Genomic DNA, 12,933 nt, shown 5'->3' with positions numbered 1-12,933 from the left:
TTGCTGAGTGGCGCCTACACGGAGCCATCCACAAGGTGCAGACATGTGCTCTAGCCCACGAAGTCATGTGCCATGCATTTCTGTCAGCATCGTACCGTTCATCCGGAATCAGAACTTTACCTTAATGACGATCCACTCTTGGTAGTGGAGACATGTCATTCTTAGAACTGGTTTTCGACACCCGATTGATGTGGCTTCCTCATCTTCATCAGCTGAAGCAGAAGTGCTAGCAGCACCTCAGTGCCCTCCGCTGCCTGAGCAATGCCAACTGGGGTGCAGATCGCTCTACACTGCTGCAGCTCTACAGAGCAGTTGTTTAATCCTGCCTTGACTATGGAAGTCTGGTTTATGGTTCGGCGGTGCTCTCGGCGTTGCATTTACTCGTCCCCGTACACCACTGTGGCGTTAGACTGGCAACAGGAGCTTTTACGTAGAGTCCGGTGACCAGCATCCTCGTGGAGGCCAGAGTCCCTCCATTGAAGGATAGCCATGCACAATTGCTAGCCAGTTACGTTGCACACATTTGTAGTTCGCCTGAGCATCCAAATTACCATCTCATTTTCCCATCCACGGCAGTTGATCTCCCGCATCGGGGGCCCAGGTCTGGGCTTATGATTGTGGTTTGTGTCGGATCTTTTCTGTCTGTAATGGAATCCTTGTCTTTACCACCTATATTCGAGGTCCATTCACTTACACCTCCATGGTGTACACGTAGGCTGAAGCTTCGCCTGGACCTTTCCGCTGTCACTTCCTCCTTATTCTTGACATGTACTGGGACCCTGAAGTGGTTTACCCTGATGGCTCTATGGCTGATGGTCATCTTGGTTTTGTGTATGTTCATGGAGGACATATTGAACAGCCCTCCTTGCCAGATGGCTGCAGTGTTTTCACTGAACAGCTGGTGGGCATTTCTCGTGCTCTTGAGCACATCTGCTTAAGCCCTGGCAAGTCAGTTCCTCCTCTGTACTGACCCCTTGAGCAGCCTACAAGCTATCGACCAGTGTGACCCCCGCAATCCTTTGTTAGCGACCATCCCGGAGTCCGTCTATGCCCTGGAATGGTCCAGTCGTTCTGTGGTGTTTGTCGGAATCCCAGGAAATGAACCTGCCATCAGGCTGGCCAAACGGGCTACGTGAATACCTCTTCTGGAGATTGGCATCCCTGTAACTGGCCTGTGGTCATTATTACACCACAAGGTGTTTTTCAGGTTTGGGAGATGGAATGGCATAATCTCAGTACGCACAGCAAACTGTGTGTCCTTAAGGAGACTACGAATGTGTGGAAGACCTCCATGTGGGCCTTGCGCATGGACTCTGGTTCTCTGTCGGCTCCGCATATACGTGGCTAACACATGGCTACCTCTTTCATTGCGAGGTCCCACCTCAGTGTCACTGTGGCTCACATATGACTGTTGTCCACATCTTGTTGGACTGCCCAATTTTAGCCGCTCTGTGGTGGACTTTTATCTTTCCCATCACTCTACCTTCGGTGTTGGGCAGCAGTGCCTCAACAGCAGATTTATTTTATGTTTTATTCTGAGGGAGTTTTTTATTGTATCATTTAAGGATGGGCATTTAGCCTTCTCTCTGAGGTCGCCACCCTCCCTCCATTTTAACTCTGTCACACTGTCTTTACTTTTGTTTGTCTTGGTGGTCGTCTTTTCCCCACATGTGTTCATCTCACACTGTCTTTTTGGGGTGGACATTTAAATGTGTTGCAGAGTGGCTGGCTCATCCTTTTTTGTTATTGTGATCAGCCAGCCCAGACCATCTGCTCTATGGTTTAAATACGTTCTTCTACTTTTCCTTGTGGTGCATGTTTTCCCCATTTATTGTTCATCCCATTTGTTTTCTTTTTAGGTGTGGTGTTGGGTGTTTTTGTACCTTGAGCCTTGCTTGTCACGAAAAAGGGGCTGATGACCCTGCAGTTTGGTCCCTTTATACCCCAAATCAACCAACCAACAACAACTTCCTTCATACTTCACTGCTGGCACAACAGATGATGACAGGTAATGTTTTCCCGGCAGTTGCCACAGGATTGCCACAGGATATAGTATGATTTATCACTCCAAAACACTCATTTCCTGTCATCCACTGTCCACTCTTTACACTACCCCAAGTCTCACTTTGCATTGACTTCAGATATCTGTGGCTTATGAGGAGCCACTCAACCATTGTACCACATTTTTTGTAAATCCATGCGCACAGTTATTGTGCTAGCTGGACTGCTGGTAGCATTTTGGAACTCGTGAGTGATTCCTTTTGCTAAATTTATTAGATTATTTATACCCACCCTCCAAGGTGCTCTACAGTCCCTGTCCATCAGTGCACGAAGTCTGCCTGGTCTTGGTTTGGCTGTGATTGTTCCTTTTCTTTTCCACTTTACAATCTCATAACCAACAGTCAATTTGAGCAGCCTTAGAAGGGCTTAAATGTTCCTAACACTTTTGTTAATCAGGTGATACCCAATGACTAGGCCACAAAAAAAGCCACTGAGAGCTCTCCTGACGGGCTGATTCTGCTTTTACTGCTTCTCTACTGGCAACACAATACACCCAAACTCCTTTTATACTCTCAGGTGTGCCTCTAGTCACCTCTAGTGGTCAGTACTACATATTGTGTGTGTGTGTGTGTGTGTGTGTGTGTGTGTGTGTGTGTGTGTGTGTGTGTGTACTTTCAATAAGGTTGTGTGTTTTTCAAGGTTTCAGAGGATTTTGTAGAGGCAAATGAGAATGGAGTAGGAGATAGTGAGTGCAATTTTAACCATTTAAGTTTTATGTTTATTTAAGTTTTAACATTTTTACCACATTTGACTTGGTTATTTTCACATTGTTAATAATTCATCCATTGAGTATTCAGAACTCATATGTAGTATCAGGTATTTCTTACCTCATGAAATTTATTGTAAATAACCCACTGTAGTTCAAAAGGAACTTTGATGTATGTAATTTCAGTACCAGAAGAAATGACATTCATTACTTCACATTAAGGTTGTCTCCAGCACAGAAATGTTTAACAGTGCTGCAACCATAACTTTTGATCACTTTACCTCTGAAGTAAAACAGGACAGCTGGCAAAGTAAAACTTGAAAACAAACAGAAAAAGTTTCTCCTTGATTACTCCCATTATTCTCTCCATTTATTTCTATTATTGTAATTTGTAAAAAATGGGAGACAGGAATGACTAAATCACGTACGTATATTTCTTTAAAAAAAGAAAAAAAATGGTCAGCATGTAAGCATATTTAAAAATTAATTTGTTATTTAAATGTATGCAAATAAGCTTTGGAACTGAAACCAATTGTGTAAAATACTAACACAGAAAATAAACTTAAAAATTAATTGTGAAGCAGACGAAATTTTTCCATGATGTATTTTAAGAAGAGTGGGGCTCTTTCAAGAGGTCTCTCCATTCTGCGAGAACTGGAAAGAACATTTGAGTCAGTCAGCCGACTTCACTATTTTCGAAATGAATTATTACTGCTCTTTATGTTACAAGAAGCTGCCATCACAAAAAATTTTTATGATAGCAGCTTGATCTTGCATATAAAGCTAGCTCTAGCTAAAAACTCAAACTTACAGAAGTGGAATTATTGCATGTTGCAACATAACTGAGTCAGTTAAAAGATGATTGGTGTGATTTAGATATCATAGATGTAAATAACTTCAGTAAATGCTACACTGTTTGTTTTAACATTTAACTTGCCCATTTTGCCTATGCACATTGAGATAGTGTCCATTGGCCCCAAAATTCAGTCTTGCATATAAAATACCACGAGGGGCTTTAAATAACAAAGTTGTGGATACTGTTTTCACTTGTAGAGGTGAAGCTAAACATAAAATATGTGTATAAGCTTTTCATGTAGTAATAGACTCTTCACCATACAGATGCGTTAAACTGCTCGGATAGTCGCCCAGTGTGAAGCATATCTTGTTTCATTTACATTGAGGGAAGGGACAATATAGGATAAAAGTAATGTTTAGCTGCTTCTGTTGCAATCTGTCACTAATGACACAATAAAAATTTAAGAGCAGGGGTAGGTACAAACACTGTTGGCTGCAGCTTCACTTTTGAAGAGATAATGGCATAACAAATGTTCCATTTGTTATGCTGGAAACTTTATTTTATTATTGTGAAATGCCTGTGATCCCACAGAGGATATGGTATATGTCACTGACAGAAGAGGGGGACATAAAATTCTCATGGATTAATTGCTCGTACAATTCAGTGATTTATAAATGCTTTCAAAATTTTTCTACCAGGAAAATCCAAAATTTCTTCATTTAAGACCTCCATCATAATACGTTTCACCTTTTTAACTTAACACCATTTTGCAGGCGTTGGCTCTTTGCTCGTGTTTGATTAGAAAATGTGACGTGCATGAGTTGTTGCTTACTGCGATCCACTTCATAAAGGGTCTCTTACTCTTACACAAATGAAGAAGTTGCTCTGGATGATCCTCCATTTTATGGATTTTAATGCAAACCACATATTATGGTTCTCTAGTGATACAAATTCCCACTATTTGTGTGTTCTAAGAAAACTCCCTCTAAGGTGGTGGACGATAAAAATGGAACGAGGTTGATCAGTATTGACTTCTTCCTGACCAATGTTGGTATTAGCTGGCAGACATGTCTAGATCCACAAAAGCAGAAGTGATTTGACCACCCAGATATTATGTTTAACTGCTTTTGAAATAATTTTGTTTATTGACATGCACTGTAACTTAAATAGGTAGTAACTGGAATGCATCAGAAATAAGTCAACAAATTTATGTTTTCTATCAATTCAGCTTGTGAAGAGTCTTTCTAGAATGTTTGTGTATAGTGTCAACTTATTGAGTCTGTTTATCAGATGAAGGTCCTTGAAAATTTATATTTTTCCTGTATGCTCGCCGTAGCAGACATTTCTGAGTAACAAATGGATGCTTATTGCTCCATACTATTCTTCAATTATGTACATAATTTGCTGGGGCCAGATGCTGGTTTGTTTTCTACTGCAAACAGGATAGAACAAGTGTTCTCAACCTCATTGGTAATGGATATTTGAGGAGGAGTGCACAGACTCAGCTGTGGCTTGGAATTGTTGATGTCCGTTTCAAAGGACCCAGTCCTGTATCCACCATAAGTGATGTAGGGAAATCATATAGAACCTAAATACAGATAGACAGTTCATAATTTGTGTTGATTCACAAGAATGTGATGGTTTCACCTGTAAAATACTGTGTTTGCATTTGTTGATGTCCCTATTTAGGTTTTCCATTGCTTCCCTATACACTTAACAAATTTGTTTTATGTTGATAAGAACTGCATTGATTGATTTGATTGATTTGATTGATTGATTTTAACAGGAGAGCTAAAACAGCTTAGGTCCAACCCGCCACTGCCTGCACCGAAACTAGGTTTATTGTGCAGTATCGCTCCCTGTATATCTAGCAAAGCCGACCAGTGCCCTTAAATAGTGCAAGGAGTCCCTCTACCAGTTTTTTGTTAGACACAATTTCTTCAGGTCTCGTTGTCCCGAAGATTCTGTATCTTTTACTCTCCAATGCCATGCATGCGAAGATTAGGTGTGATGCAGCTTCTTCACCCTCGTCACAGATCCAACATTTAGGGTCCTCTTCCATTACACCCATTGTGTGTAGGTGTTTTTTGCAGTTCCCATGGCCTGTCCTCAGTCCAGTCATTAGTTTGATCTCTTTCCTGTTCAATCCTAGGATTACAGAGCTTCTTTTAAAACATGGCTTGGGCATCATTACCTTACCATGTTTTTGTTTATGGGCCTTGGTCCAATATCCTACGTGCTGTTTCCTAAGCCAGTTCTGTAGTTCTAATTTGATGATAGCCTTGGCGATTGTCAAGACAGGTTCCGGTCCAATAAATGGAGTTGTTGCCCCCATCTTAGCCAATCTATCGGCTTGTTCATTGCCACAGATCCCTGAGTGGCCAGGGACCCACACTAGGTACACCCTATTGCTTCCCCCTACCTCCACCAGAGCCCTGTGGCAATCTACAACAATCTTACATCTTGTTGCAGGAGCTGCCAATGATTTCAGGGCTGCCTGGCTGTCTGAATAGATGTAGATGCTATGGTCATTGTAGCACCTACTCATATTCTCCTCCACACATGCCCTGATTGCAGTAATTTCGACTTGGAATACAGAGGCCAGTTTCCCTAGAGAGATGCTGCTCTCCAGTCTTGGCTGAACCCCGTACAACCGTGCCCCAACGCCTTGATCTGTTTTCGACCCATCAGTGAACCAAATGATGTCCCATGTACAGTGTCGAACTGCTCCCTACTTCCAATTATTATGTTGTAAGGCTTGTCGAAGCAGTTTGGAGTTATTGTATAGTCGGCAGGCATTTCCCCAGCCATACCTATATTTATCTCACTCACTATGTTAATGTGTGATTCTGGATATTCGAGTGAGACCCGGTTTTGGCCAGTTTTAAGTCTGAATGCCTCCGCTGCTGTCTCCATCTTAACCCAAAGGTGAAGTGGAGGCATACCCAGCATGGCTTCCATTCCAGCAGTTGGTGTGCTGCTAATTCTGCCCATTATGGCTAAGCAGGCCAATCTCTGCACCTTAGCAAGCTCTTTAGCAGCAACCCGCTGTTCTACCTTCTTCCACCACACTACGGCCCCATAGGAAATCCTAGGTCTAACCACTGTGGTGTATATCCAGTGCATACCCCTGGGGCTTAGGCCCTAGTTTTTGCCACAAGCCCTCCTAGTACTCACTAAAGTGCTTTTCGCCTTGGAGCAGATACTCCTAATATGAGGGGCCCAAGTTAGCTTCTCATCCAAGGTTACCCCTAGATATTTCATTGTCCCCTTCACAGGTAGAGTTTCATCGAAGAGCTTTAGATTCTAACTTGCATGCTGAATATGTCTGTTCGTAAATGGCACCACAGCAGTCTTCTTGGCATTAACTCTCAGCACCTGTTTAATGCATCATTTTTGCACAATGTCCAACCCTCCTTGTGCCATATTGCTGACTGTGTCAGTGAATTTGCCAAGTATTACTGTGACAAGGTCATTGCATATCCTTGGCAGAAGCATTGTCTGAAATTTAGTTCCTCACCACTAGATTCCACAATAGAGGAGACAAAACTCCCCCTTGTGGGCTGCCTCTAGTGGTCTTAATTACCATCTTTTCATTCATCATAGCCTCTACCGTCCTTCCACTAAGCATGGCTATGGTCCACCTACATATAGTGGTCCCCAGGTCATGCACCTCTGCTGCCCTTACCATGGAATCAAAGGTCGTGTTACTAAAGGCCTCCTCGATATCCAGGAAGATGCAGAGGGCTATTTCTTGGAAGTGGAGTGCTTTCACCACCTTCTCAACAAGTTGGTGCAGAGCTGTCTCACATGATTTACCTGGTTGGTATGCGTGTTGGTTCAGGTGTAGAGGGACCCCACTTAGCCTCCTCTCCCCAATGTATACATTAACCAGTTTTGCCAATGTTTTGAGAATGGAGGAGGACAGACTGATTGGTCTCATGTCCTTGGCCTTGGTATGATCAATTCTCCCTGACATTGGAATGAAGACAATCTTCACCGCCCTCCAAACATTGGGAATGATTCCTACTGCTAAGCTAACCCTAAGTAGTCTGCATAGTATTCTTATAAGCTTTCCTCCTGCCTGTTCAGGAGAGCTGGAAAAATGCCATCTGGGCCAGGTGACTTGAATGGCTGGAATGTTCCCACTGCCCACTGGATTTTGTTGAAGTTCACACACTCCTTGGATGATTCCCAGTCGTCTCTTCGAGTGACTGAGAACTGTTGTCTCTCTGGGGTCACATACTGGTCTGTGTTATCCAGCAGAGCATATTGAGGAAAGTGAGTTTTGAGGAGCAATTCCAGTGTCTCGTGTGCTGTCTTTGTATATTCCCCATCCTCTTTCGTCAATGTACCTCCTGGATTAGTTGGTACTATAGTGAGAATCTTGTGAAGTCTGGCTTGTGCAGCTGTGCCTTCCACTTCCTCACAGAATGCCTTCCAGGATGCCTCCTTTGCTTGTCTTATTGCAAGATTGTAACTGACAAGGGTCTCACGATATTTAGCCCATTGTCCTTTACGTCTCGCAATATTAAACAGTCTCCATACCTGTTTTCATTGCGTTTCCAATTTGTTATTCCACCAAGGAATACTCCTATTTGTGCACTTCCTGGTGATTGTGCAGTTGTCCTGATATGAGGTCATTATGGCAGAGGTAACAGCCACTGCTTCTTCCTCAAATTCTACTGGCTTCCTTATCGTGGTTTTAATTTCCGAAAAGCCCTAGTCAAGGTCCCTCCCATATGTCTCCCAGTCTGTTTTCCTGGGATTTCTATAAGTCAAGGTCGGTCTGATTCCCATTTCAACCTTGAATTTAATGTACATGTGGTCCGATGAGGATGGCTCCAACACCACATGCCATTGTTTCACATAGCTACCCATCGTCATGGAACCAAATGTTATGTCAATTACTTCTTTCCTTCTGCTGTTCCTGAATGTAGGTTCATTGCCCCTATTCAGGACCTCTAAGTTGTTAGCTAAGAGGAATTCAAGAAGGTACTCACCTCTACTGTTGGTGTCCTTGCTGCCTCGCACCAGGTTGTGGGCATTGGTGTCGCACCTCACCAGAAGTTGGTCACCTTGCCAATGGCAAGTCTCTGCCAGTCTCCTCACCTCAAAGGGAGGGGGAGAACTGTATTCGTAAGGAAGGTATGCTGAGGCCAAATCAATTTCCTTCATGATACCTTCCTCACATTGCTTCATTGTGATGGTCACTAAGTGCCTGGAGTAGAAATCCATCATTGGCATGAAAGAAATGCTGTTTCTAACATAGATGCATGTTCTGGAGTTTCTTAGATTCCTAGCATAGATGAGCTTACCTCCAGTGCCTCTGAGGCCCACTACATCTCCTTTGTATAAATAGGGTTCTTGTATCAGAGCCACGTCCACTTCCTGTCTCCCCAGGAAGCGGCTCAGGGCAGCAGAGGCCCCTTTACGGTGCTGCACCTCCAGGCTCCGTCTTACTACCATCTTTGAGGTCTTCGAGAACCCTTACAGTGACCTGCGAAAACCCTAAAAACAGTTTCAGGTCCTGCTCCCACATCGCCTTCAGGGACTTCTCACCATCCTCCACCACCAGGGTTCGTCCTTCCGGAGCAACGTTCTGGTTAATCACTCTTAAGTCTTCTGTCGGGACTTTTGGGTTCTGGGCCCCTATTTTCCCAAACAGAGTCTTGGGAGAGACTTCCTTAAGGATCTTGGGTGCCCATAATGATATCTTTGCAGTCTCAAGAAGCTCCACTGCCGTCTTGACCAGCAGCTTCGCATCTTCCCATGGGGATATCATGGGCACTTTGTCCTTAAGCCATTCTACTGTGTGCACCCCCTCACAGACAAAAATGAGGACACCACGATATAGATTGACCCTCCTGAAGTTGGGACGCGGGCCAGCGGGACGCCAATCTTTTCAAAGAGGGCCATCTGTACTAGTTCCTCCTGCATCGAGGTAATGGCCACCAGTGGATAACCTTCCTGGATAACTGCCATCCTGAAAAAGGAGACTGCAGTACTATAGGTCTGTTTCCTTATTTCTTGTCTTAGTTTTTTCTGGATTCGCTTATCCAGGGAGGAGGGAGTCTCTGATTCCTCCCTTATCTGGTTACTACCTGTCTTTGACGTTGTGGGGGTCTGCGTGTCCCCTTCAACCTGAGACAGTTTTTTCCTGGGGGTCTTGGGCTCTAGTCCCTTTACTTCCCTCCACTTCTGTTTGGGAAGCTATTCTTTTCCTTCCTTTTCCCTCTGTTCCCTGAGTAGCTTCCTTCTTTGGGCCCCAGACAAGCCTTTGATCTTAATCTGATCTAGCTCCTCGGTTACAGTTCCCACTTCTGGCTCGTGTCTAGACCCTGATTCAGTAGTGGAAGTGCCTTCCATCGGTTCAGTCCCAAATGTTTGGGTATCTGAGATCTCCATTTGCCCCTCAGTTTCTTTTTCTGTAGTCATGTCCACGTTGCCCCCCCCCCCCCCCCCCCCCCCCCCCGCGCAAGATTTGGGGATCTAGAAGGTCCACACCACGAAGACCCCGCGTGGTGTAAGGCTAATTACTGAGGGAGGTTGCCCAGTGTCCCTGAGGCTCCGTTTGTGACACATCTTCCCATGTGCCATGCACCCTTCAGCACGGATCGCAATACACCTTGGGTTGGATCAAGGAATAGGGTAGGACTAGGAGTGGGTAGGGAAGATTGGACATTGTGGGACACTCTTAGTCTGATCCATCGGCTGAGGCCTTTCTGGCAGTAGGTTCTCTACCTTTGGCATAGCCCTCAGCTTCCCGCGTATACGCAAGCCTCTCCCCCTGCACGGACAGTGCTTCGTCAAGGTTGTATCCCCCAGAGAGGTGCATGGTACATAGTTTGTAACAGATTGTGAACATAAGTCAGTGGATTTTTATTTGCTCTCCTTATGTGTTACTGTTATGAAAAGTTTCTAAAGTTGTAATATTTTTGCAACACTCCATTGGCACCCTGGGGCATAGTGGCTCACAGTTTGGGAACTGGATAATGTCAGATTTTTTAGATGAAAATGTTGACTGACTTTTCTGTTCTCATTCGCTAGTGTTGTACGGTGTCATTTTCTGGGGTAACTCATTGTTGAAAAAGAAAATGTTTGTTGCACGGAAGCATGTAAGGAGGACAATATGCTGTTTCAGTTTCAGAATCTGTTGGAAAGCTCATTAAAGAACTGCGCATTCTGACAGCAGTATCAAAGTACATTTACTCACAAGGAAGTTTCCTGTCAATAGTCAGTCACATTTCAGAAACAACAGTAACATTCATAATAAGAGAAATGGCTCTTACCAACATTCACTCTGCATTAGTGTGGCACAGAAAGAAATAAGGTATTCAACTGTAAAAAAGTGTTAAAATCAGTTATTAGCAATGTAAGAAATTTAATGTATATAAATAAAAATGTATATTTTTTTACTCAAAGTCTCAGAAAGTTCTTCACAAATTGCCTTGAAATTGTGATACAACGTTGTATTCAAAGATGTTTGTCTTTTTTTTATATACCTATTAGAGTGCCATGTTTGAAAAATACATATGTAAGGGTGTGTAGGGAAGGTTGTGCTGTGAAATAATTGTTAAGAAACAAGTACAGTAAGTTGTGCCCTTTCGGAATTATTTAGCATTGGCAAACCAGTCATTGGGTGTGCAAATTCAAGCACTTGCCCATGATAAAATGTGGTAATGCTCAGACATATGTGGGTCCAAGAAGCACCACTTTTGAAATGCTCATTGCCAGTTAAAATATGCCTTGCAGAAGCGAAAAATTTGAGCTAGATGAGCAAAAGCTAAATTTGTTCGGTTTGAGGAGACAGAATGAATTTGGCGATACAACCTCTGTCCTTCCATGTGTGGTGACCTGATTAACTAACTCCAATGTTAAGTAATTCGTAAGTGGCACATAATGTTGCATTTTTTTTCTTTAACAATTCTTTCTGAATGAAGGCGAATTTTTGTTACCAAAGGCCTGAAGAAGTTCATGACTGTCTACACTAATAAACTTTCAGACACACATATATTCTTTCAAACGGCAATGCATCTATGGACTATTGGCTTAAGATTAGTATACTTCCGCACAATCTGTATCATCTGAAACATTGTAATACTGCTCATTCACAGATTAAAACTATGTGAAATACTGTCGTTGAAGCCACTGTCCTCACAGATCCAGCAGCTGGACAGGTGTCTCTCATGCCCTATATACCAGTGATCCCAACCGAATTACCCATTATTTTAAGCAACTTCAGTTTCCAATCGAGGTTTCATCTGCGATAACAATAAAAAACACTCAAGTTCATAGAGAGGGGAAAGAGGACAGAAAAAGGGGTGGGGGAGGAAATGGATATAGTGGGAAGAGGTGATGAATTGAGTGGGGGGGGGGGGGGGGGGGGGAGGGAGGAGGTGGACAGAGTGAAGGGAGGGAAGGAGCTAGGGTTTACATTCAATACCCACACGTTTCTAGCAACTGCAAAGCACCATCCAGTTTGTCATTCCATTATCTGCTGCTATGGTGCTAGTGTACAGGCTAACATTGTGAAACTAAATGCATTAGATAGTTGTGCTTTTTTCTTTTCCATCCAGACAGCCACAGCAGTGTGTGGCTGGATGCAGCAAGTAGATAATAAAATTAACTTCAATGATAGATATTGAATTGTATGAAAAAAGTGGCTCAAGACAATCGTGTACTGTAGTTGAGATGGTGCTACAACATCCTGGTCAGCTCACAGTGCTACTGTTTGCTTTCATCTGTGAAATGATAACAGCTGCAGGCAAAAATGGTAGCAGTCTATGGAGCTGTGACAATACTGAAGTGTCATCATAGAGATGTTTTAAAAAAGAAATTGCAGTACACGATTGGTTGAGGTAGACCAACAAAGCTGCCGCAACCAGTCCACTGCAGTTGTGAGGGATCATTATATGCTCAGTCAACTATAAATGATCAGGATGTTACCATATTTTTTTACTGGGAAGCAAACTAGTTAATATCTAGCAAAATGCCTTCTCCTGCTCACCTCTTGAAGGCATGATTTGATGAATTACTGCCGGCCGCGGTGGTCTAGCGGTTCTAGGCGCTCAGTCCGGAACCGCGCGACTGCTACGGTCGCAGGTTCGAATACTGCCTCGGGCATGGATGTGTGTGATGTCCTTAGGTTAGTTAGGTTTAAGTAGTTCTAAGTTCTAGGGGACTGATGACCACAGATGTTAAGTCCCATAGTGCTCAGAGCCATTTTTGATGAATTACTGGCATCTATGACAACACTACTGCCAGCCTCACATGATAAATTGTATCATTTTTATTAAGCTGTAGTTGGCTGTTATGTTGCCAGTGTGGTCTGAACATTTTACTGCTGTCACATGGAGTGATTGAGTAC

General features: G+C 43.4%; 1 protein-coding gene across 8 annotated transcripts in view; it reads left to right on the top strand.

Moving 5' to 3' along the window:
- The window catches only part of LOC126267471 (PC-esterase domain-containing protein 1A-like), a 230,704-nt gene that overhangs the window by 24,812 nt on the left and 192,959 nt on the right, over positions 1-12,933 (top strand). The window contains exon 1 of one of the 8 annotated variants that reach the window (XM_049972744.1): positions 1,938-2,008. The exons of the other annotated variants lie outside the window; for them this stretch is intronic. The gene's annotated coding sequence lies outside the window, so the exon portion shown is untranslated. Of the gene's footprint in view, positions 1-1,937; positions 2,009-12,933 lie in introns of those variants that run through there. 8 annotated transcript variants of the gene reach the window in all.

The sequence above is a fragment of the Schistocerca gregaria genome, chromosome 4 (assembly GCF_023897955.1).
Source record: "Schistocerca gregaria isolate iqSchGreg1 chromosome 4, iqSchGreg1.2, whole genome shotgun sequence".
Classification (NCBI taxonomy): Eukaryota; Metazoa; Arthropoda; class Insecta; order Orthoptera; family Acrididae; genus Schistocerca; species Schistocerca gregaria.
This window is presented reverse-complemented; position numbering and strand designations above follow the sequence as displayed.